At 32.4% G+C, this 23,380-nt stretch overlaps 1 long non-coding RNA gene across 1 annotated transcript in view; it reads left to right on the forward strand.

Annotated features, from left to right (window-relative positions):
• Nucleotides 1-23,380, forward strand: part of LOC146992916 (uncharacterized) — a 649,284-nt gene that overhangs the window by 428,253 nt on the left and 197,651 nt on the right. Inside the window, exon 2 of the long non-coding RNA XR_015039072.1 lies at nt 7,762-7,810. This is a non-coding gene — a long non-coding RNA (uncharacterized LOC146992916). The remainder of the gene's footprint in view (nt 1-7,761; nt 7,811-23,380) is intronic.

Below are 23,380 nucleotides of genomic sequence, written 5' to 3' on the forward strand. Positions count from 1 at the left end.
TTGAAATTAATTTGGTTGACTTAAAATAATATTTAAAAAAATAAATCTTCATATATACGTCTAAAAATCAGACCTTATTAATTTTCTTTTATTTGAACGATATCTGAATTCTGCCTTAGTTTGGACTAGTAAATCATTGGGCAATTAAATGCCAAGCTATAAGAGAACTACTGTAGTTTACAAATGCACTGAATTTTATTTCCGGTGTTAACTTTCAAAGAAAGTAAAATTTTCTGCATATTTGCATCATTTGGATTGATAGAATATGGCAAAGCATGCAAAGGCTATCAGCCTAAAGGGAAGTATATATTCATGGGCGGTTTTGTAAGGAAATGTAGCTTGCATTTCCATTTATTCATGTGTGTATATATATATATATATTTACATTGTTAATGCTAAAATCAATGCTTCATTAAAAATTCATTATTATTTTATTTTTAATACAACATACAGATACAGAATTGTTTTAAATTCCAATAAACAATAATAATTTATTTTTAAGAAAACTTATTTTATAATTTATATATTATATTACATGAATAAAAGAAACATTTGTCAAGAAATGTATTAAACGTGTATTAGCAGATTCATGCTATCCTAGTAACAAGACTATCATACTTCAAAACTGTATTAAAACTGGGCAAAATAAAATCAACATAAATTCTACATTAAATGTTTAAAAACTTATAAGTATGCAATGGTAGTTATATATACAATATAATATATGTTGTCATTTATAAAATATTAATGAGATGATATTTTTGGAAATAATGCACAAAATTTTAGTTTTGTTTTATAATTAGTTTAACGAATTGTTAGAAAAATATTTTAGGTCATTTCCATTTTTCCCCTGTTGGATTGGATTGGATTATTCAATTTTGGCAAAGCACACGAGGGCTATCTGCCTAAAGGGAGGGATGCCTTTCGTGGAGGACTTTCCAAGGGAAACTGGCTCGTATACACGTTACACATGGGGATAACCACGAAAACGCCCATGCAGCAAGCCCGTTCGCGGGATTCGAACCTCGGACCGAACTACCAGTGTTCAGCGTCTTTACCGCTTGGCCGCTGGTGGGCTTTTCCCCTGTTGATATTGGTATATTAAAATATATGGAATAATTAAGTTGCATCTAGTTAGTAAAACAAAACATTACGAAAAGTATGATACGGCATATTTTTAATCAATATAATTACTTTATTTTGGAATTATAATATTTTCGTAAATTAATGCCACTGAAAAAAATATTATTACACTAAAGGAATAAACGAGATTCTCGACCGCGTTGTTCCAGTTTTTGTAATTTTACTTCATAACACACTCGTACATAAACATATTAGACTGAATTATAAACCAGGTATAACTAATTAGGTAATCCTAGAAAAAGAATAAACTAAACCTAGTAAGCAAAAAATATATACATTACATTCAGAATTCTAAACGTTTCTCGCAAGGCCTGCCGGGAAAAAGATGTCAAACGTTCTTTGGTCAGACGATTGGAAAAGAACGCTAACATGATTAGTTTTGTTTTCAACAACCACATTACCATTTCAATTAAATACCACAAACAGTGATTAAATTTTGGAATAATTAGGTTGAAATAATAATACGGGCAATTTAAGGCGTAATTTATCGGATGCACAATAACAAAATACTACTATTAGATCTGCATTTGGAATAAATATTTTGCACTCTTTCAACTCATTAGACATTACGAACACTGATATTAATTAATCGCAAAGCTTAAACGTTTAAATACTTACTCACTACATATAACAGTGCAAAGTGCATGAGAATAATCTGCATAAAATGAACAAAAAATATTTCAAGCAGTAATTGTAAACATTTTCTTACTTACCTGCGCTATACAACCAACATGCATTCAGCCATGTTTTTTTCTGCAACTAGCTTTCAAACACTTTTCTCCTGATTGGCTAATTTCCAGTCAGTCACGTGATTCTTCCGCGCGACAACTGAAATATTATTTGTAATGCTACAAGCAAATCAGCTGTTACCGCTACAGTTTGCTTTCAACCTGTTACCATTACAGGAAATTCTTCTGTAACTTTTTGATTTCTGTAACTTTACAAAACTTTTGCCTGTAAAGAGCGAACTTTTTTTTTACCGTGTATATCAAAGTCTTTAGTTTGCAAGTCTAAGCGGATAAGAGGAATTATGCGTAAAAATGTATCTAATCATTAACTCCATGATCATAGAGGGGCTCACATGATCATTGAATAATTTTTTACTTACCGCATTGTTTGGAATTTTATATGATGCCATATTATGCATACATTTATTACAATGTGTGTTGTGAAGTATGCTCCTTCCAAATTGCCCCACATTTTAAATAAATACATTTAATTACATTATATTACATAGTACAGTTACACAGCAAATACGCGTTACACAGCTCTTCACACTACATTATCAAACCCCACGTTTCCAAACACACTACATTCTCAAACCACTCTGGCTCAAATCGAAACTTTTTCTCACAGAGGGGTGCTCCAACGCCCTCTGTGGGAGATCTCAACATGTGTATTAACATTTATCACAGTCTACCTCAATAACATTAAAAAAAAATATTTATAAAATGTGTGGAGGGTGGTTCTAATAATATGTGTTATCAAGAAAAGAAATAAAGGTTATACATTTGCTAATAAAATATACACAATTAGACAAAGAAAAAAATGACGCACCCAGAAGGAGTTGTCCGAATGGGACGAAAATCGTTAGAAGTGATGTACATGTACAGAAACACAAATGATTACAGTTTGAGAAAATTTGGATGATTTATTGAAGTGATAGAGCTTCACACAGTAACGCGTTTGTACACCTCAGGCCCTTATGCAAGCAGTTATTCGGCTTGGCATCGATTGATAGTGGTTGCGGATGTCCTCCTGAGGGATATCGTGCCAAATTCTGTCCAACTGGTGCGTTAAATCGTCAACATCCCGAGCTGGTTGGAGTTCCCTGCCCATAATGCTCCAAACGTGCTCAGTCGGAGAGATCCTGCGACCTTGCTGGCCAAGGTAATGTTCGGCAAACACTAAGGCAAGCAGTAGAAACATGTGCTGTGTGGAGGCGGGCATTATCTTGCTGAAATATAAGCCCAGGGTCGCGTGACATGAAGGGCAACACGACGGGCCTAATAACTTCGTCGACGTACCACTGTGCTGTAAGGTTGCGACGGATGACAACCAAACGGGTCCTATTATGAAATGAAATGTTATCCCAGACCATCACTACTGGTTGTCGGCCAGCCCCCTTTCTGTGAGCCGTCTATGAATGGTACTTGCGGTCACTGAAGCAGTAGTTGCACGTATAATCGATGATAATGATGCATCTGGGGCTGTGAGTGCCGCTCTGACGATTACTCGGTCTTCACGTTCTGTCGTTTCTCTAGGCCTACCGCTTCTTCTTGACGCTGTGGGCGGCCATGGTTTCCTTGCATTTGTAATTCCTATTTTAGCCAGCTAAAGTGAGATAAGTGTATCCAGGGTTGCTTTCATGTGTAACTTTAATGTGAATAAGTACTGTTTAGTAAATCTTTCTCGAAGGCTGTATCTTTACTGATAACATTTGAGTGCCTTGGCACTTTCCAACAACTAAACGTAACGGAACGTAGTCGATTACAGAACTTTATATTACTTATTTTTCATTGCTTTACTGATAACATTTGAGTGCTTTATCCCTTTCCAACAACTAAACGCAACGGAATGTAGTCGATCGCATTACTTCTGTCTTCCCTATATTTCTAAAAATTACTTTTGTTTAATAAGTGATATAGTTTCCTCGTACCTTTCACATGTTACAAATTTTTCTTAGCAGTCATATAGCAGTATTTCTGGTTTTACATCTTTTTCTAAATTCCCTTTAAACACTCTTGATATTGTATTATAAGGATTTTAAGTTTTACTAACATTTATTTTACCTTAAATCTTTGCTATCCTCTCTTATTTTCTGTTTCCGGCCAGAATAAGCCCGAGTACGATTTTTAAATTAACGAGTTTGCAAATTGTGTAGGTATTTCAGAAATGGCTTCTACTCAAGAAAAAGAAGATCCTTCCTGCTGCCCTGCCACGCGCGTGCTTTTCACTCAGTTCATGTCTGCCTTTAAGGCCAGAACTTAGTTCCTGGTGCTTTACTAAGACGTATTACATACGTCTCTACATACGTTGCGTTGCGTCAAGAGGCCAGTCTTCGCGTTAATAGTCTCTGTACAGAATTTAAGTTAAGAATTAAGAATACTGTACAGAATTAAGAATTCTTATTCAGTTAGGTTGGTCATTAAGTGAATATTTCTTATTTTTACGTTTTAGACCAAAAGTATTGGTCTCTGCATCCCGAAGTGCGGGAGTGCCTGTACGCTGTGAAAAATAAAGTAAACCCTTCTTATTTTTATTGTCAATTCCACGCACACAAGAACATAGCTTGAGTAACCTCACTGTTCTCATTCAGGATTACTAGATGTTTTTCAAGGCAGTTGTAAGGAATAGCAGTACTGACAGTATATTTGCAGATTAAAGCCAGACTTAACGATTGAAAATTTTTTTACCATTTTCCAGCTTTTTATGCTCAATATATTTTGTATTCTACTCATTTAATGCAGCGAACTTCAAACACCATTACGCCGAAATTTGGGATTCCATGCATCTCTTTAAGGATCCAAAAATAAAAATCTGAATGCAAAGAATATTTATCAAAAATATAAAATTTAAAATAACTTATTAAATATTTTACCTCTATTATATTATTGTATCAAAAATAGTATGAAGTGCGTCAGATTTCATAATGTAACTAAATAATGAGCTTTCGTTCCCTTTTCAAATAAAAATCCACGTAATACTGATGCACTTCTAGCGCTTTTCTAGCGTTCGTTTTCTACAGAGTTTCCACAATAGAAAAACGTATAGTTTCGTGGGTTCTCTGAGTCGACCAATTCTAGAAACCCTCCATTTAGATGCTGCTTGTTGATATATATATTTTTGAAATTTTTCTACAGCATGTACACTCTTCAACAGGTTAATAAATCAGAACGTTGCCCAGCAGTTAACTAAAATCGAATTCATGGAACATTTCTGCTCCATCACACATCCAAATAAATCTTACTTTGAGCTGTCATGACATTGATGGATTGTGCTTCCAACTTCTAGAATTACCGTTTAAACTACTAATTTAGGTACTCGTATAAGTTGTTTTATTCCTTATTCTAGGTCAGTTTAATTAATCATGAATAAGTATTCGAATGCTATCTGCTAAGGGATGAAATTCCTTAGGGAAGATCTCTATAGGTTAAACTGGCTTGTGTTTTCGTTAAGTGTTGTGTAAAAAGCTATAACATCCGCAGAGCTATCGTATTTTCATGCCATTTATCAAAGCTGGAACGTCTTCGGGAGACTTAGTTAATCAACCAGTGGCAGATGCCTTAATGTTTCAATTTATTTAATTTTAATTCAACTAGTGTTCCTTATTACGACGTTTCCCGACATTTTCCTCTAGAATATCCGGATTGTTATAATACAGTATAATATCGTATTGTGAATAGTTAATTTTTCACTACAGAAGCTTGGTGTAACTTTCAGAAACATTTATATAGAAACTATAGTAGGCAAAAAATTTTTGTATAGCTTCCTTATTTGCTGCTAACTCTCATTTTAAATTTAACAGAAGTAGAGGAAAAAGGGTTATGGTTCAATTCAATTCTGGCTTTCAGATCCATTACTGAAGTTCTTTATTTACATAATATATAGATCCTCGATTTGTCTAATATTCTCCTGTAACTAATCCCTAAATATAACTACGGATTATAATTTTTCCGTTGTCTTTAAATTTATCTAGTCTTCTCATGGCAATTTGTTAATAAAGCAAATTGCAAAGGCTTATAATTTCCTACATGGTTTTAATATAATTAATTTAGAATAGAGCACATTTATTCAGAATGTATGGACAAGTAAATCACAAGAAACAGTTATTAAGCTAACACTGTCCACACATGGAAATTTTAGATGGAAAAAATGAAGAAAATAATGATAGTTGAATATAATTTCGCCGTAAACTTCAATTTCTTTATAGCTATTGTTGTTTCGTATGGGAGGACACTGGCAAATTAATGCATTCTGGTAGCGCTAAACGTTGTCGGTCATTTAGCCGCCTCATCCAGGGCTTGAGAGAGCTTCATCCAGGGTGCACTAGAATGGGCACCAAATTGCATCCGCGCATGGAGGTAAGAAAGTTCCTACCTCCATGCATCCGCGAGAATCGGAAAACTGCAGCCACATTTTGATACAGAAGACTTCTGAAAACAGATCTGAGGGTCTCCTTTCCTTTTCTACCAACCTCTTTTGTTTCGACACTTTGGTTCGACACATGCGAGCATTTTCGGTTCGACAGTGTCTCTACAAATTCCTCAGCAAAATCTGAAACTGTTTGATTTTACTTAGAAATTTCTTGTAAATTGTAGGAATTTTTGTCGCCAAAGCTGATCTTTTTTAAATTGAAGTCCTGATAGTTATGACGGCAATGAATTAGAACTTGTATATAAGTAGACAACTTAATTTGTAATTACAGAAGTTTTGCTCCTTTTCCTTGAGATGAAGTAGTCTGTTTATTTGTACCTGAAGCATGATTAAATATGCTGATGTCTAAACGTGCATACAAGTTAAAAATAGCAAGTAACAAACAACTGCCGATGACGAAATTCAGAATAAATGCTGATTTGGGGCAACCGAAATTAAAAATTGTACTTCAGATGTATCATTGCATAAATATTCCAATTACGAGTTTAGGTTATGTTTTTTAATAAAGTCACGTGATCTATATGCCTGATAGGAGGGATGCCTTCGTGAAGGACGTTCTGAGATAAGCTGTCTCGTGTTTACGTTACGCACGGGTAAAACCAAACATGCAGCAAGCCCGTTCGCCTGGATTTGAACCCAAGGCAGGTCAAATTACCAGTATTTAGCAGTCTTACCCACGTGGCTACTAGTGTGGCATGCTGACTGAGAAACAGCGAGTAAATCAGTTGCGGAAGCGTATCAGGAATTAAGGGAATTAAAGAAAGGGGGTTAGGAAATTTATGGATGCTTTAAGCAAAGGTTTACTAAATCATGCACTGAAGACAAATGTGTACAACGAAAAGCACCTTCCTTATACTTTCAATGTAATTATCGTATTAACAGATACACTCTTATTAATCTATTTTAAAAAGAAATAAGCAAAATTTTTCCTAATTATCTTTAAATAATAAACCTCTTAACAATGCTCAATCATGGTTATTTCTAGATTTTTCTACTCATATGTTCACTGGCATATAGACCTGTCAACTGAGCTCTGCAAAGTAATGATTACAATTACATGCTTTGAACGTAAAATATTTCACGAATTAATTTTATTTATTTTGTCGAATTACAGCATAAATTCTGCTCTATATTTCCACTCACTTTGAACGGTATTCATGCAAACTGCAGAATTATTGGTTGCTTATAAGGATGAGAAAGATATAATATTAAAATATAACAGAGTTTTAAAGTACATTTTTCCACGAAAAATGCTCCTCACGAAAAACATTTTAGAAACTTTTTATAATTAAGATTATATTTTCAAGTGATCATTAAAAAAAGAGCAATGGAATATTTTATATTCTTTAATACTTCTAATTTCTTAAAAATTTCAGAATATTTTGAAATTATCAAGTGTCTCAACATTATATGTTTTAAAAAGATGGTTAGATAAATTTTTGCTTCTTTTTTATACATTAGTTTCTGAATGGCACAGCTTTCTGGATCTGCTCATAAAGATCTGTTAAAGGTATGTATTTTATCTGTATGTGATGATCTGGTAAAGACCTATATTTAAACAGCATTTATTCATTAAATTTGTGTAATTATTTGTTTCAGCCTGTGTTTTCATAAACATTCATTAAGAAGATATTAATATCATTAATGAAATTAAGAAAGCAATCTATTTTAAATTATAAGCTATTATAAACTAAGCACAATTGCCAATATGTATAAAAGGAAGATGTAAAACTTCAAGAAATATTTATGATTGTTTCATTAAATTTCTGTTAACCAAATAAATAAATAAATAAATAAAAAACAGTTTCTTTGAAGTGTCCACCTTTCTGCCTCAAAATATACAAATAAACTCAAATGGTTTACTATTAAGAGGGTTTTAATTATGATGATTATTAATTAAGATGTATTTCAACCCTTTTAAGTCATTTTTATCTTTAAGCGAAAGATTACCGAAAAGTTGGTTCATATCTTCACTTATAATTTTCTGATTTGCTAAAATTGAAACTTTTAGTTACAGCGTGCGCTGCTTCAGAACAGCAAAACGCACGATCTTAACCACTCGGCCACTGGTGGGCTATTCAACATAATTTGAACAAAACTAGAAATTGTCTCGTTTTTATGTCACACTTGCAGGAAGGCACAGGTGACAGGTGAAACTTTTGGGGCACCAGAACTTCACTATGAGATTTTACGTTCCCTCACATTAACCGTCTAGAGGAAAGAAGTTTCCAAGGAGTCTTGCGAGCGCCCTGTCTGGCATAACTTGAATTTTTGAGGTACTAAGTGTTTAAATTAGTGAGTTACCGGATTCACATTCCAAGTGTTCTCTGCCCTTGTGAATCTGAGGGCTATTATATTTGAATATTACTCAGAGTACTCTGCGATTTACAGTAGAGCCTCCGTTGACATTAACATAAGTTTGTGATGTAATATTAAAAGTATTGCTTAGGTTGTAATACATATGCAGTTATGTTAATTTTGCAGGTAATGTTGCAATAATAGACTGAACAATTATTTTGGTACTTGATTATACAACTTGATAAACATTACGTGGGCTACTGAACGTATCTATTATATTTATAGATAATTCATAAGATACATATCACATTAATCAGGAAGTAGTAGTTAAAAGCAAAAGGCCACGGGTACATGTAAAAATATGGGCAACACAAGCGATGTATAATGCGTCAATTGGTAATGCCTTCCAATACTAACTAACCCTTTAAAAATTTTTCAAACTATGTAATAATTTACTAAGGAAGATTGGGGGAATGAGCTTTGCAAAGGATGCAGAGTTTATACCTTTTATGGTACGTCGTGCAATCCCAACGTATACCCCGCATCTAGTATTTATTAAAAATAATGATTTAGGATATAAAGATATTACAATACAATTTGAAATTCACAAATTAAATTAAGAAGATTTATTCTGACCTTAAAAAGTAACAGATAAACATAATGCGATAGATATATTAAATGCTGGAAATAGAATGCTGTAATGATATGTACTGGTAATGCTAAATAATAGTCCAAGAGGTTAACTGCTAGAGAATAACATAAAAAAAGCTCTCTGAGTAAGATATCTAAAAGCTCAGGGATACGGGAATTAAAAACTGAGAATACAGAAAATAATTTTGACAAGAAATCACCCAACTCTAAAGAAAGGTACTTAAAATGGTATGCTGGAGCAGGTTATTACAGTTCATAAATTTCGCAAATGTAATCCTTTTGAACAAATTCACAGGATTTAAATGTTCATTAAATTTATGCAGCATGAGGACTCAGAAAAAGATCTATTTCGTAGAAGGAGATTCGTTGCATAACGTTTTGAAACTTAGTATACTGATGTTTATCTTTAACTAGAAATCTTTGGTATGCCAGACTAACAGTTTGTGGGTATTTTATGTGATTATCCTCAGTTGAGGGGCATGAAAAATGTAATGATTAGAAGTTCCTTGCTCCCACATATACCGGATGTTCTTGCGTGGACATATGTGGGAAGGGCTTTTGTCCTGTTTAAATAGTAATTTAATGCAAGATTCGAAGCTTGCACTGGGAATCAAATTATATGTGTGTCTTCCCCTGTGAAGCATTATTATACTAAGCTTGCCAATATTTTGAAGCATTTGTTTCAGTTGATATTTGAAATCTGAACGACACCATGGGAGGAGGATTTAAATACTGTCCTGATTAAGAGCTGCTTCTTTGGCTAATTAGTCTGCTTGATTATTAACAAACTGGCCACTATGTGCTTTGATCGGTGAAATTTGAATTTCATACTTTGGGATAAAGTATGAAATTTGAATTCCATACTTTGGGATAAAGGAAGAAGATATATGTCCGTATGTAATTTAGAGGAAGGTAAGGGATTCTTAGTGTCGCTAAAACAGCTACTTGTGAGTCATATTTTATGGTAAATTCGTTAAGATCTTTTATGATGCCTATTTCAATCCTTGCTTTTATGGCTGGTAATTCAATCTTGAAAGCACCGTTATTGTTATTGAAATGGCCTTTCCATTTGATGATATTCAAAACGATAATTTGAAAATAGACTTCTGACCAAATTTTCCTTTAATTTGGATCTAGAGATCCACAAAAATACGCACATATACAGCGATTGTAACCTACCAGTAGTTTAGCAAACTAGTATTTAGAGATCTTAACGAGTCGGCCACTGGCGGACCTTCATTTAAGAAAGTATGCCTAAACTAAAGCTCACTATGTGAAAACTGAAAGATATATTGTATTGTTTACAGTAATTTAATCCTGAGGCAGATATTTGCATTTTTTGCGAGGTATAAATATTTAAACCAGAATAATACAAACAAATCTCATAATCGAATTTTGATTTTTTAATCTCTCTTTGTAGCAATATTTACTTTTTATATTTTTCATACGAAAATAACTGCTGCCGATTAAAACTAGAACAAACGAAAAATATTCCATTGATAGATAGTAAAATCATAGTTTTTTGGGTAGTTATTAATCATAATTTAAACTAAAAACTGTTGGCGATTTCTTTTGCAGTAGTGCTCAACTTTGATAATATTATGAATGATAGAGATAATATGCCACCTTTCGTCATGGAATCTTTTCAATAAGAAGTGAACTTTTTCAACTTAGTGAAGATAAAAATAGATACCCTCGATATTAATCATTGAATTCAAGAACGTTCTTGGATACAACGTTAATACAGTCTCATCATAATTGAAATACAATGCACCGTTTATGTAGATATCTCGAAGACAGCATTTGCAGATGGGGATGCAGTTGATCATTATATTCTAAAGCAAATATCTTTCTAGCCGCCGGCTGTATCCACTCTTGAAAAGCAAGGTCCACTTGTCCTGTGTCAAGAGTGGAGGGCCATGAGTGAAACGAGTGGCCACTTGAGGGACGCAGCAATGTTTGTATTCTGCGCGGATGTAAATCAGCCACGGAGGACATCATTCAGCTTATTCAATCCGAGGTACCTGTGGCCTCCTATTGATTGAAAATCACTGAAGCGTTATCATTGGTATTGCTCTATCCACTCTGCGATTCGAATTCGATGGAAGACGAGATTCCAAATGTACGCATTTTTCTCAAATTTGATTTGATTCTCCCGAGTTCTCCGAAAGTCAAAATATCGAATCTCTGGAGTAGCTTCAGCCGCAGAAGATAGTTTCAATACTAGAGGTTTGTAAAATTGGTCAACTTCTAAATATTTTGACGGTTAAAACGAGAATACAGTTATGTGTTGAAAAGTATCGGTTTCTTTATTAATGCTTTCGAAATATTAAGAACATTTGAAAGAATCCTAGGGAAATAATGTTGGCATTTTTGTCAGATATAATTATTGAAATTCCTTCGCGGACTTTGATATGGTTTATATTTTGAATAAAAATTTAATTTTAAGATAAATTATATGTTTGCGATAAATTATAATTTAAGCGGAAATAATCATTCCATTTTTTATAAAGAAGAATATTGTTATTTTGCCTGAAGTATTTTTCATTCTACATTCACCTTCAGAACACACTTACTTTCTTAAATTTTAAACTCTCAGCTATTCAAGTAAATGCTGTCCATGAAATGTAAACAGTGCATCAGCTTTTAAGTAGAATATTATAAAATGTTATTAACTAAAATGTGTTTTCTTTCTTTCTCATTCATCACTTCCTTGATACTGCTTTGCAAATCCGCTTGCAAATTTTCACAGACCTTTTTACGTTTATTGAGTAGAAGTAATTAATTTTCATGGATGCGTCGTCCCTAATACGAAACGCAAGCAACATGGAAAACTAGGTCGATATGTCTACATATAATCAGCTCCCATTCAAATCTTTAATGGATGAAATGAGCTCAATTTGAGTAATTGATTCACGTCATATAAAAGCCATATACCCCATTTATTAGCTTATGCTTGAAATTTCGATAATAAATGATATTTTTCAGGTATCTAACAAAGCGGCAAAATTAAGTAGTGGAATCTAGATAAAGAATTTGTATGGATTACCAAAACTAGTATAATAAAACCTAAGAACGAACGTTTTTAAATAAATCCTTCATTCAGTTATGAACCGTATGAATAAAAAAATAAAAATAAAATCTTTCATTTCAAAAATGAATTTGTGCTAATTGAACCAGTCCAAAGTTATTCGTTAAATAGTCATATACTGAAATTCATTTAAGCTTGTTTGAACTTATTTTCTCTAATCTCTGTCATAAAAATGAGTCTGTTTCCCTTAAAATGCCTTCCAAAGTGTAAATGCTCTCTATTAGGCAAATGTTTTTTAAACTCTTGCATAATTAACCAAAGACTAACATTTGTATCGAAAGTAATTGAAGTTAAATAAGTAATAGTCTATCGCTATGATTAAATTTGACTATCATTTTAAGCTTTCTTTTAGGAATAAACATGAATTTATACTATGAGCAGCCTAAAGTTAAGTTCATTCCTTGTATAACTTAACGTAGAAAGGAAGCCACGTTATTTAGTTTTTCTCTTATGTCTAGCGCAAACACAAGCTAGTTTCCTTTAATACGCGTTCCGCCAGAGAATCTCTCTCTGAAAGACAAATGGCTGTCGGTCATATTGCATAATTAAACAAGGAGTAACTTTTGTAATGCTAGAGGTTGATTGTAAATAAATTATATCTAATTTTTTAACATATGTAGCTATATGTAATAAATATAAATGCATAATTAGGATAAAATGTATTATATATATATATATATAAATCAGGATAAAATGTATTTTATATACATACATATAATACATTATGAATTACATTATGTATGTCAAATAAGTTGGCTTGAGAAAATTGGAACTTATATTACACAATAACGAATATTTCTTCTCAGCCAGTGGTCTTAAACCGCATTCCGCAGAGTGGCAGGCAATCCTTCTGAGGCGTCAATGATGATTAAAGACTCGACAGCCTAATACGCACCAGTAATTGATTGGCGTAAGGTCTTATCGATTACAAAAAATACATAATTAAATTGATAATTAATTATTTATTACTAGAAACCTGGAAGAAATTATATAAAATAAATATAAGGGAAGAACTATAATAAAATTATATAAGATATCTTAAAAATCAATAATATATTTTTTAAATATATAACTTTCTTTTGCAATAAATACAGTGTATAAAACGCAAGAACTCACGAAAATCAATAAAAAAGTAAGAAGAACAAAAAACTAGAGCGGAAAACAAGAAACAGGTTGAATACTATTGAAAGAAGCCATTTAAAAATTAAATTATATAGTTTTATGCTACCAGGACGGAATAGTGTTTAGGGGAGCCTGTTGCAGTACCGAAATGCCCGGGTTCGAGTTCCCGGGGAGACATGGATGTTTGTAAACGTATAGCGGCATGAGACCACTCTAAATATGCTGCTAGCCGAAAGTCCTCTCGTGTGGTTTGCTGGAAGGGGATAGATGTGAGAGACCCCCAAGACCATGCTCGGAGGTGCTGTCCCTCAAAATTGGAGGGAAAAATATAAGTCTTTCTTTACTGTAGGCTCTGGCTGCTATTCTTCCATATAATATGACACGACAGAAACAACAACAGCAAATATATTAATGCTAAATATTAAACAAAACTCCATCAATGCATCAAGTGCAGCCAGCGCATTAATTAATTTGTGCAACTATAATATCTGTTTGTTTTCTGAAATTTTGTTTATATTTCCAAATTAAAAATAATATTAATGCAAAAAGTAATTAAACATAAATTCAATAAATCATTTTTGAAACTTTTGTTCGTACTCTTATTCTAATTGTTATCTTTGAGTTATTTATATGCAAGTGAATGTAGCATGGTGATGTCGTATATAGTACATCAAACAGAGAAATGTAAGCGGGTCGATGAAGAAAGCATTCTTATAAACGGGGCCGGTGCAAGAAAAAGGTTAGGAATCCCTCTTCTAGAAGAATCCGCAAGTCTAAATCAGAATTCAAAATTATGTTTTGAACTCATAGGGAGAGCGGAATTTAACATCTAAAATACTAAATTAAATACTCTTTTTATTTTTATCTAAAATAAAATGAAGTTGATCAGAATAATTTTATTATGAAAAATAATGAATGAATTCATGAATAAAATTATGATGATAAAAAATTTTTCTTCATATTTCTCCATACAAAATATGTGTAACATTGATGCATTTTAAATACTTAGCATTTACTTTTATGAGAATAATTGAGGGTCCGCAGATATAGAAAAATTACTATTTTATGGGTTGCTTGAATCATCAAAATAGTTTTATGAGCTCCCCGGGACAAGAAAGCTTAACGTACCGAATTATAACCAAGATAATAACAACGATTGTGTACTGTTTTCCTAAAATGAGTCTCTTCTGGTAATTTAATGGGTATAGATTATATACAGTCATCTCTGAAATACATAAAATGCAAAAAGGAGATTGGATCTGCTCAGTTTTAGATAAAGAAGTAAAATATAGGAAATAAGTTTGTATTTTGCAATAGATTATATACACTGCTTTTTTTTAGGGGACACCTGTTATCAATTATAATGCTTTAGTCGCAATTTGTTAAATTAGAAGTAATATTTACGTTAGTTTACACAAAAATGTGTTCAAGCTTACAGTTAGAAAACATTTATTTTGCTGCTTTAGATTATAGGATACGATGCTGTTACATTTTTAATTAATTAGGAAACAATAAATTCAAATTGAATATTATCAATTAATAGACAATTAATTTGTCATTATACGCTTTCAAGGAATACTATACAGAAATATCATCCATCAAAATCTGCAGTTCTGCACTTAAAATTAGTTTCCACCCCCTCACTTTTTATAAAATTTGGAATGCCAATGTAACAACATCGCTTCATAATTCTTTAAATTTAAAACATTTAAACTTTTTGATTTGCAATAATTATGCTAATCATATTAATGCATTTAAATTAATCGGTTTACTAATGTGATTGTAATTATACAATTTCACCTGAAATGCAGATTACGGTGTATACACCCGTTAAGACTTTTTGCGTTGATGATTGATACTGATAATAAAGAAACAGTAAATTTTAGTACAAAGAAAACGAATTATGACAACTACGGACGTACCATTTTCTAACAATTGGCAAATATATTAAATAAGGTTTCTGATATTTAAATGAAATAGATCTTATAACAAAAGTCCCAATAATCAAGCAGTATTTTTAAATATACTTAATAATGACTCTTTTAACTTATCAGAACTGTACATTTTCATCTACACAGTTTTTATCGGTTTTCAAATGGTGAAACAATTACGTTTTTCTGGAATGTTTCACTTACTACTCCATTATCATTATTACGCTATTTGTGTTGCAGAATTGTTTTTTCCGCTGCTTTTGTTTCAAAATTGCAAAACTTCTGAACATTCTGAAGGGACATTTTTATTCAGAATAACGTTGAACTTTAATTGTGAGAATACTGAATTTAATCAATACATTTTCATATATTCTAAAATCATGAGCTTTACTTTTTTTTATTTACAAATTCATCGTTGCATGTTTTTTTTAATCTTATTACTCGCATTCACTTTCACGAGTTCAAATAAAGTCTAAAAGCAAACTAAATGGGGGTTGGTTTCGAGCGTCATTCTCATTTTTAAAGAAATCACATGTGATTCGATTTGAATTCTTGAATTATTTCAATTGTCAAGTCGACTGCTGCTTGCAAATAAAATTAGAATCATGACTGAATAATCCGCTGATCAAACTTTGATGTCTAATGTAGCAGGTGGCTGCCTTAGCAAACAGATTACGAAGAATTTGTAGTGAAGGGTAAAATGGACAAATTTCTTTAGTTTACAATTTTTAAAAAATGTAATGTATGTAAAAGTTTCGTAGCTTTGTTTCTCGCAAAACATTGAAGAATAAGAAGATTAATTTATAAGGTCTTTCTCCCACCCTTTTTGCATGCCTTCGTGGGGTAGTGGTCAGTATGCTCGATGCGTATTCGAGAGGTCCTTGGTTCGAGTCCCGGCGAAGGCATTGCTCATTTTTCTCGTCTCCTGCTTTAAAAACATACCTAATGTCTCTATAAATTAATTATTATAAAAAACTCGTTTCTTAAATCATTCATAGAGATATATATTATGACGTGTCTAAAATAAGAAAAATCAGTATTTACAATAGTCAAGTTTGAATTCTTTTCCCTACAGTGAACTGTGACCAAACTTTTGGTAGAAGTAAAGCGATTTATCGTTATGTCTGGAAATATAACAGAGACTTGGCAAGAATGTACAAGACCCTTTACTTTAAACTAAAATACATGAACAGGGGCATTTCTGGTGCTTAAAATCGGCCAACATGTATGGCAAGAACTTAAAGTAAAAACTCCAAAGTAAATCTAAATTTAAATAGTAATTGTCAAAGACTACGTAGAATAATTGATAGCGAAGTTGGCTAAGACTTCACTGTCGTTAATTTAACTATCGGTAAGTATAATGCAAAGCGGAAGGCAGGAAAACTTTTGTTAGAATAGCAAACTTGGTAACGTGATCTTCAAGAGGCAGAACATGTTCTATCTTAAAACTCTCAAACCCTCATTTTAATATATGCGAACTAATTTTCATTCCGGCGGGAAAACGGAAAGACAAAAGTGACATTAAATATTTCAGACTTAAAATATCAGGTTAAGCAAATCAAATAAACTTCACACTTTTCCCCTCCAGAATTTATGTAATTGCAGCTAAGATGTTTATCGACCTAATTAAGATCTTAAATTTTAACTAACCAAGAACCAACTTTTTACAAGCCATAGAACTTACAAACTAAACTTACAACTAGTTTTACAATAGCTGGATCTCCGCCAGACAGATCTTGTTACATATTATTAACAGCTGCTCTCCTCCCATTCATCTCAAAGGAAAAAGATTTTAGCAAAATATTTAACCCTCTTTACATTATTTTTTCCTTTTAAAATCACTTTATAAGAATCTTTTCCCATTCAGTTTTATCAGAATCCTTACTACACGTTTCATTTATTCTAGAATTAATTTTTCATTTCCCATTGCTGTTCGGTAAATTGTTCTGAAAGGTAAGAGTAAGTGTTATTTGTACGAGAGTGTCTACACTACTGTTTAACCGACATCGTACGTGGTAGAAAGTTAGACTCACTACACATCAAAAACACCTTAATTTCAAAACTGCACCTAATATGCTAATCAAAATAGATCATTAAACTTTTGTGTTGGCAAGAAAGCTTAACTTTTAATTTCATACATACCGCTAGCTTTCGCTTTAACTCAATTTTATGTTACTTCGCTAGTTTACATTTAACCATTTCATTCACACACGAAGAGTTCAACTTTTACACATATGCAAGCCTTTATTTTTCCTTTAACCAAAGATTAACACAAATTATACGCTTGCAATACTTAGCTATTATACATGCTTCATGAAACATTTACAAACTGGGAAAATTTCTTAATATATTGGGGAAATTTCAGTTCTCACTTTAGATCAGATGTACTTGTATTGTTCAAAGTTATTATGCAATTTCGCCAGTTTCCTCCAAAATCAGAATTTTCCATTCTTAGACTAAACTTAAAATCACTGCGCGTTAATTAAATTAAATTCAGAAGCTTTTTGTTACATAACATAAACTGAAGTAACCTCGCTTGAGGCAAACTCTAAATAGCAATTGATCGATATAAAACAAAACTGAATTCGTGAAGAAATTAAATTTCACCTATCTTTTGCTCATCCACTTGGCTATAAACTCGTATAAGTTGGATAAATCTTGGCCTGTTGCACTCGAATTCTTCTCCTGGGCCTCCCTTTGGCTGTGCTGGAATCTTTCTCTTCGGAGCCCTCTCCTGGTACCTTTTGATTTTATTTCGTTTCTAGGGAAACACTTTTTTGCAGCTCACTTTCTAGTTTATGGAATCGCCTCGGCACTGCTCTTTCCTCCTAGCCTGTCATCTGTTTATTAGACGGACCTGGAACTTGCACGGTTTTCTCTGCTATGGTGTATCCTCCTCCGCTCGACGTTTCGACCGTAGAGCTTGGGGTGTAGGATCCTCTGTGATATTTGTTCTTGGAAGTTGATTTCTTTTCGTTAATATTTCATCTGGACCTGGTTGTCCGATGTTGCTCGCTTGATCTCATGGATCGCTGCACTCTCCGTTTCGTTTTCGAAAGTCTGATAGTTCCTGAGTCTGGCCTCTTTTGCAGTTGTAGCTCATTTCCTCTTGAAATTTCAAGTCTTTGCTTTTTCGTCTGTTTTTCATTACTTTTTATCCCCTTCCTTTCTTTTGGGATATTTGCACTTTCGATGCGGGTGGAATTTCTAGATATCTGTATTGCACCTCTAGATATCTGTATTGCAATTTTGCAGTTTGTGATAATCACTATTATTCATATCACCGAATGACAGACACATTTTTTTTCTTTTTAAAGTTAGAAATTAATGTAAAGCTCTATAATGAAAGATTTAATGGATGCTAAATTTTTATAATCAGCACCAATGTCTAATGACCGAGCATAATTCACAGTAATATAAATACTTCGGGTATCTGGATTTTAGATTTCGAGAAAATAACAGTAATCTGAACTGTAGATACAAACAGTCTCCTTTATTTCCCTAGCAAAAGTTATGTATAATGCCTGTGGGTGTGATCATGTACAAATTCATTCTGATGAAGCGCATAAGTGGCATTTTCTAACTTTTCTTTCTTATTTATAATAGTCTCTTTGAAACGGAAGAGCTACTCAATTACTAAATTTCAGGCAAAGTAATTTGTACTCTGCATTTTCCTTTTTACCCTTTTATATGTTTTTAATCATCGATCTTATTTTTTACTAAACCAAGCATATTTTGCAGTACTCCCTATTATGCCGTTTTGAATTTTAAAAAATGGATAAAATATACCTACAAACTTCAGTATTTTACGTTAAGCATCATGTTACATAATAATATATACTTTACCAAGCGTCTTCACATTAATAACACAAAAATTCAAGTTATTTTCATGAGATAAATGATTAATCCGTAATTAAGTTAGGAGAAACGTGAAACACGGGAGAAAAAATTGTTTTATTAAATGATTTTGGGACAAATATCAAATGACGATCTAGCGTCGTCATGTAATTTGTTGACTTAATCTTTCTAATTATTTCCTTGATTATGGGTAGTAGATGAACTGGATATTTATTAATACTATTCATTTTTGTGTAAACCACTGCCGAGCGTCATGACTTTATGGTACGTTGGTGAGAGATTATTATTTTTACGGTATACTACTAACGGGATATCTTAAGAGGTACTTATGCTAATTATTACTTTGTTCTTCAGCACTTCCTGTATATTCTTGTGTATATTGTATAATCCTTTCTTCATTCCATCATATCGACAGGGATTTGCCCTACGAGACGCATTTACTGTGTCTATACCGTGTTTTGAAATTTTTGACAGTTAGAACTTCTGAAGCAAGAAACGCAGCAAATAAGCTATGCCTTCGGTGAGATTCCAATCACGAATCTTCTAGTTTTTAGCTGAAAGTGCTAATGCTTACACCATGAAAGCACGGAGGAGGAGAATGCGCTAACATCTTATAATTTTGCTTCTACAAAGTTTTTAAAGAATGGTCAAATAGTACTTCATTTTAGAACGAGTTTTACTTATATTTTTTTATGAAAATAAAATGTAAAATATCCGTTAATTAGAAAAATCAATTACATCTTTTCGCAAAGTAAAACAACAAGTATTTATTTTGCCTAAAGATAGCCTATAATTTATTCCTTAATAGCATGAACGTCCCAAACAGTACGATAATGAATGAAAAAGAAACGTAATTAGCTGTCTAGGATTTAGTTATTAGACCGGAGATAACATTGAGGATCTTGTTGGTAATATCCCTTCCTAATCACGTGATAATTGCAACGTTCCGGACAGAGTCGTAAAGCTCAGTGAGGAATGTGAACTGAGTTTTACCTTGCATAGTTGTTAACTTCGTACTGACAACTTAGTTTTCTATGGATCATCTATCATTGGAAAAATTATGAAAGTTCCTTAAAGCATTAAACATTTATACCAGTTCCTTAATGTGAGAACGTAATCAGTACAGAAATGTACACATTACTGATATTAAAGAAGAAAATTTGTTTCCTCTAATAATGGTCGGAGTGGGGCAACTAATTTAGAACCCTCACATTACCTAATAAAGTAATGCCACTAGAGTATGTGTAACGTGTATACGAGCCAGTTTCCCTTAGAAAGTCCTCCACGAAAGGCATCCCTCCCTTTTGGCAGATAGCCCTCGTGTGCTTTGCCATAACTGAATAATCCAATCCAAATGCCACTAGAGTAGATTTTCTTATACATATGATATAAATAATTTCAGATAGTATAAGTTCAGTAATTCAGTAGATAGATATAAATAATTTCATTCAATTTAGTAGTTTGAACTTTACTGCTCCCTGAACACCCGAGTTTTCGGTATACATTTTAATAATTACTAGATCTTAAATTCAATGGTAACTTGATCTTAAATTATAGTACACAAATACCTTGGCGAGAACGCTATTGGCGATATTTTCTCTATGAGTAATCCCATTCTGTACATACAATAAAATGTGAAACATAATTAGATACATGATTTAAATAATAATGTTTTCTTGTACCATACATTTTTTCTGTTTCTTTGCAATATTGTAGAGTGAATATTTGATATTTTTGTTGAAAATGTTAGCTACCAAGCAAGGGGAGAATGTTGCTCAGTCTTGCTTTGAAAATCACCAGTCTTATTTTTGATGCAACAAGTAAGCCGCAACTTATTTAATGTTCCGAAAGTGCCTAGTGTTCCTACAATTTACGCTTTAATTCAACCCTTTTAAGCCACAAATAAAACTGAGAAAAACTTCTCAGCTGAGGGAAAAATGAATCTGAGGAAAACTTGTGGGAAACATATTATTTCCTAATTCCCTATTTTCGAATTTTAAATGGTCAGTTTTTTCTTTAGAGCTAATTAGAACATAAGGTTTATTCAAAAAAGCCTTGATGAATACAACAATTTAAAGCTAATATTCGACAAGAAATTCAAGAGATAATATTCGAAATTCCTATAAGAGTTATTGAGAATTCCTTGGTAGAGCATGTGGAATGAAAACAAATTTGATCGCCATTTGCTACTTAGCATTTTTAAAATACAGCTTTTAAATACTTCCATAAATTATATTTATAATAATAAATATGATGTTGAAAACAGTATCAAAAGAAGAAGTGTTATTTATTATATAAATTACAATTTTAATTATGTGTCATCCAATATCTATCTGAAGTAAATAAGTTGCAGAAAGATAAAAAATTATTGATAATTAAAAATCCATTCATTTTGAAAGCAATATCCACATTTCAGTATCCAAACATATTTACTTATGTCTTCATTTTTAATATCAGTAGATAATTAAATATACATTATGAAAGTGGTTATTAATTTCCAGTGACAAACTCTTTGCTTTAAAATTTTCTAAAAAACGTGTTGGAACTTAGAGAAAATGAGTAGCTTCATTAATTTCTTCATTTTTCAGTTTCGTACTAAAATGTGCTAAACGGAAGTTAATTAAAAATTTACATAACCAAAATGATTTAATAAGTGTATTCTACGAAAAAATATTGATGATCATAGCACTTAAGTTAGATAGAACTGAGAAGTGAAAGTAAATATTTTTATGAATATCCTTAAATGTTTAAAAAATATTGTCTTAGTATGTTTCACAACAGTAGTTCTATGATCTGAAGACAAGACAAATATGGACAAAATATTTTTCGCGGAATTTTCATGTCTGTGTCTTGTAACGAAGACACTCGGGATACCAGATATGAAAGCCTCTATGATTGATGGTAAAAGTGTTCATCATTTTGGTATCTTATTTTCTTTAGAATGTCGGTACAACATTTGAGGCCTGAATAGAGTTTTTTGGAACTACCTTCAAAAACATCGTAAATAATGAACAGAGATTCAAGAACTGAAGACTTTCCCTATAACAATGATGAAAGGACATTATTCTTTTTAAATGCAATCGTTACCTCAAAAATACTTAAATTTACGTTAATAACGGATTTAATGTATAACTTATGTAATTCATAGTTGATTATTTTGATAAAAACAATTCTTTTCTGGCCTACAGTAAGTAGGGCTCCCAAAAGCGAATTATTGAAGTAATGGTAATTCAATTTTCGACGGATTGTTCGCATGGAGTTTCCATGACAGTCTCCTCGTGACGGGTAACTACAACAAATTTTTACTTAGGAATTTCTCCACGAATATATTCCTCTCTCTGGGCAAACAGCCTGCGAATATTTTTTATAACAGAACATGTTAAATCAGCCTACAAAAATTGGTAATTCTGTAGCGATTATTGTACATTTTGAACCGCTAAACACGAAAAATCAGTGCTCTAGCCAGTATTCAAACCATGGATATTCCACTAGCTAGCTGCATATGATAGGTACTTGCCTCATGAGAGCACTGATAAGTGAATGTCATGATTCTTTACATTGCCTTCGTCATAAAGTGTGACTGGGGAGAGGCACGAGATTTATTCGACCAAGTTCATGTAGTAACAAATTATTGCCCACCACTTTTTAATTCAAATACCACTATTGAGAGTATTAGACATTTCGGAGCAGGAGACACCATGGTTTAAATATCAACGAGTCTTCGTTGATATTTAAACCATGGATCTCTTAACTGTTAGCTGAACTTATTAGCACTTACACTACGGCAGCATGCATATGCGAATGAGGTACATCATTTCAAAATATAGTTGGCTTAACTCTCAAATTTTCTTACTTAATTGTTAGAACAAAGACTTTTCTAAGATTAAATTTTTGGAGCATTGGGCAGTAAATGTTTGACACTACATATCAGAGTATTAAATTTCAGAAATTCAAAAATAACTTATCTGCAATTTATGAAAGCACTACGGTTTGCAATTCGATCGCGCTTGGAAGTATACAAAAAGAGTTATATAAAATTTCGATTTAATTTTTCATTATTTAATTTGTTCAATGGATTATCTTAGTATATTTATTGCCTCAAAATGTAAATGATTTTGTTAATGCAGTA

This window comes from Stegodyphus dumicola, chromosome X2 (genome assembly GCF_044657685.1).
Source record: "Stegodyphus dumicola isolate Sdum_Otavi_A_Nest chromosome X2, ASM4465768v1".
NCBI classification, from domain to species: Eukaryota; Metazoa; Arthropoda; class Arachnida; order Araneae; family Eresidae; genus Stegodyphus; species Stegodyphus dumicola.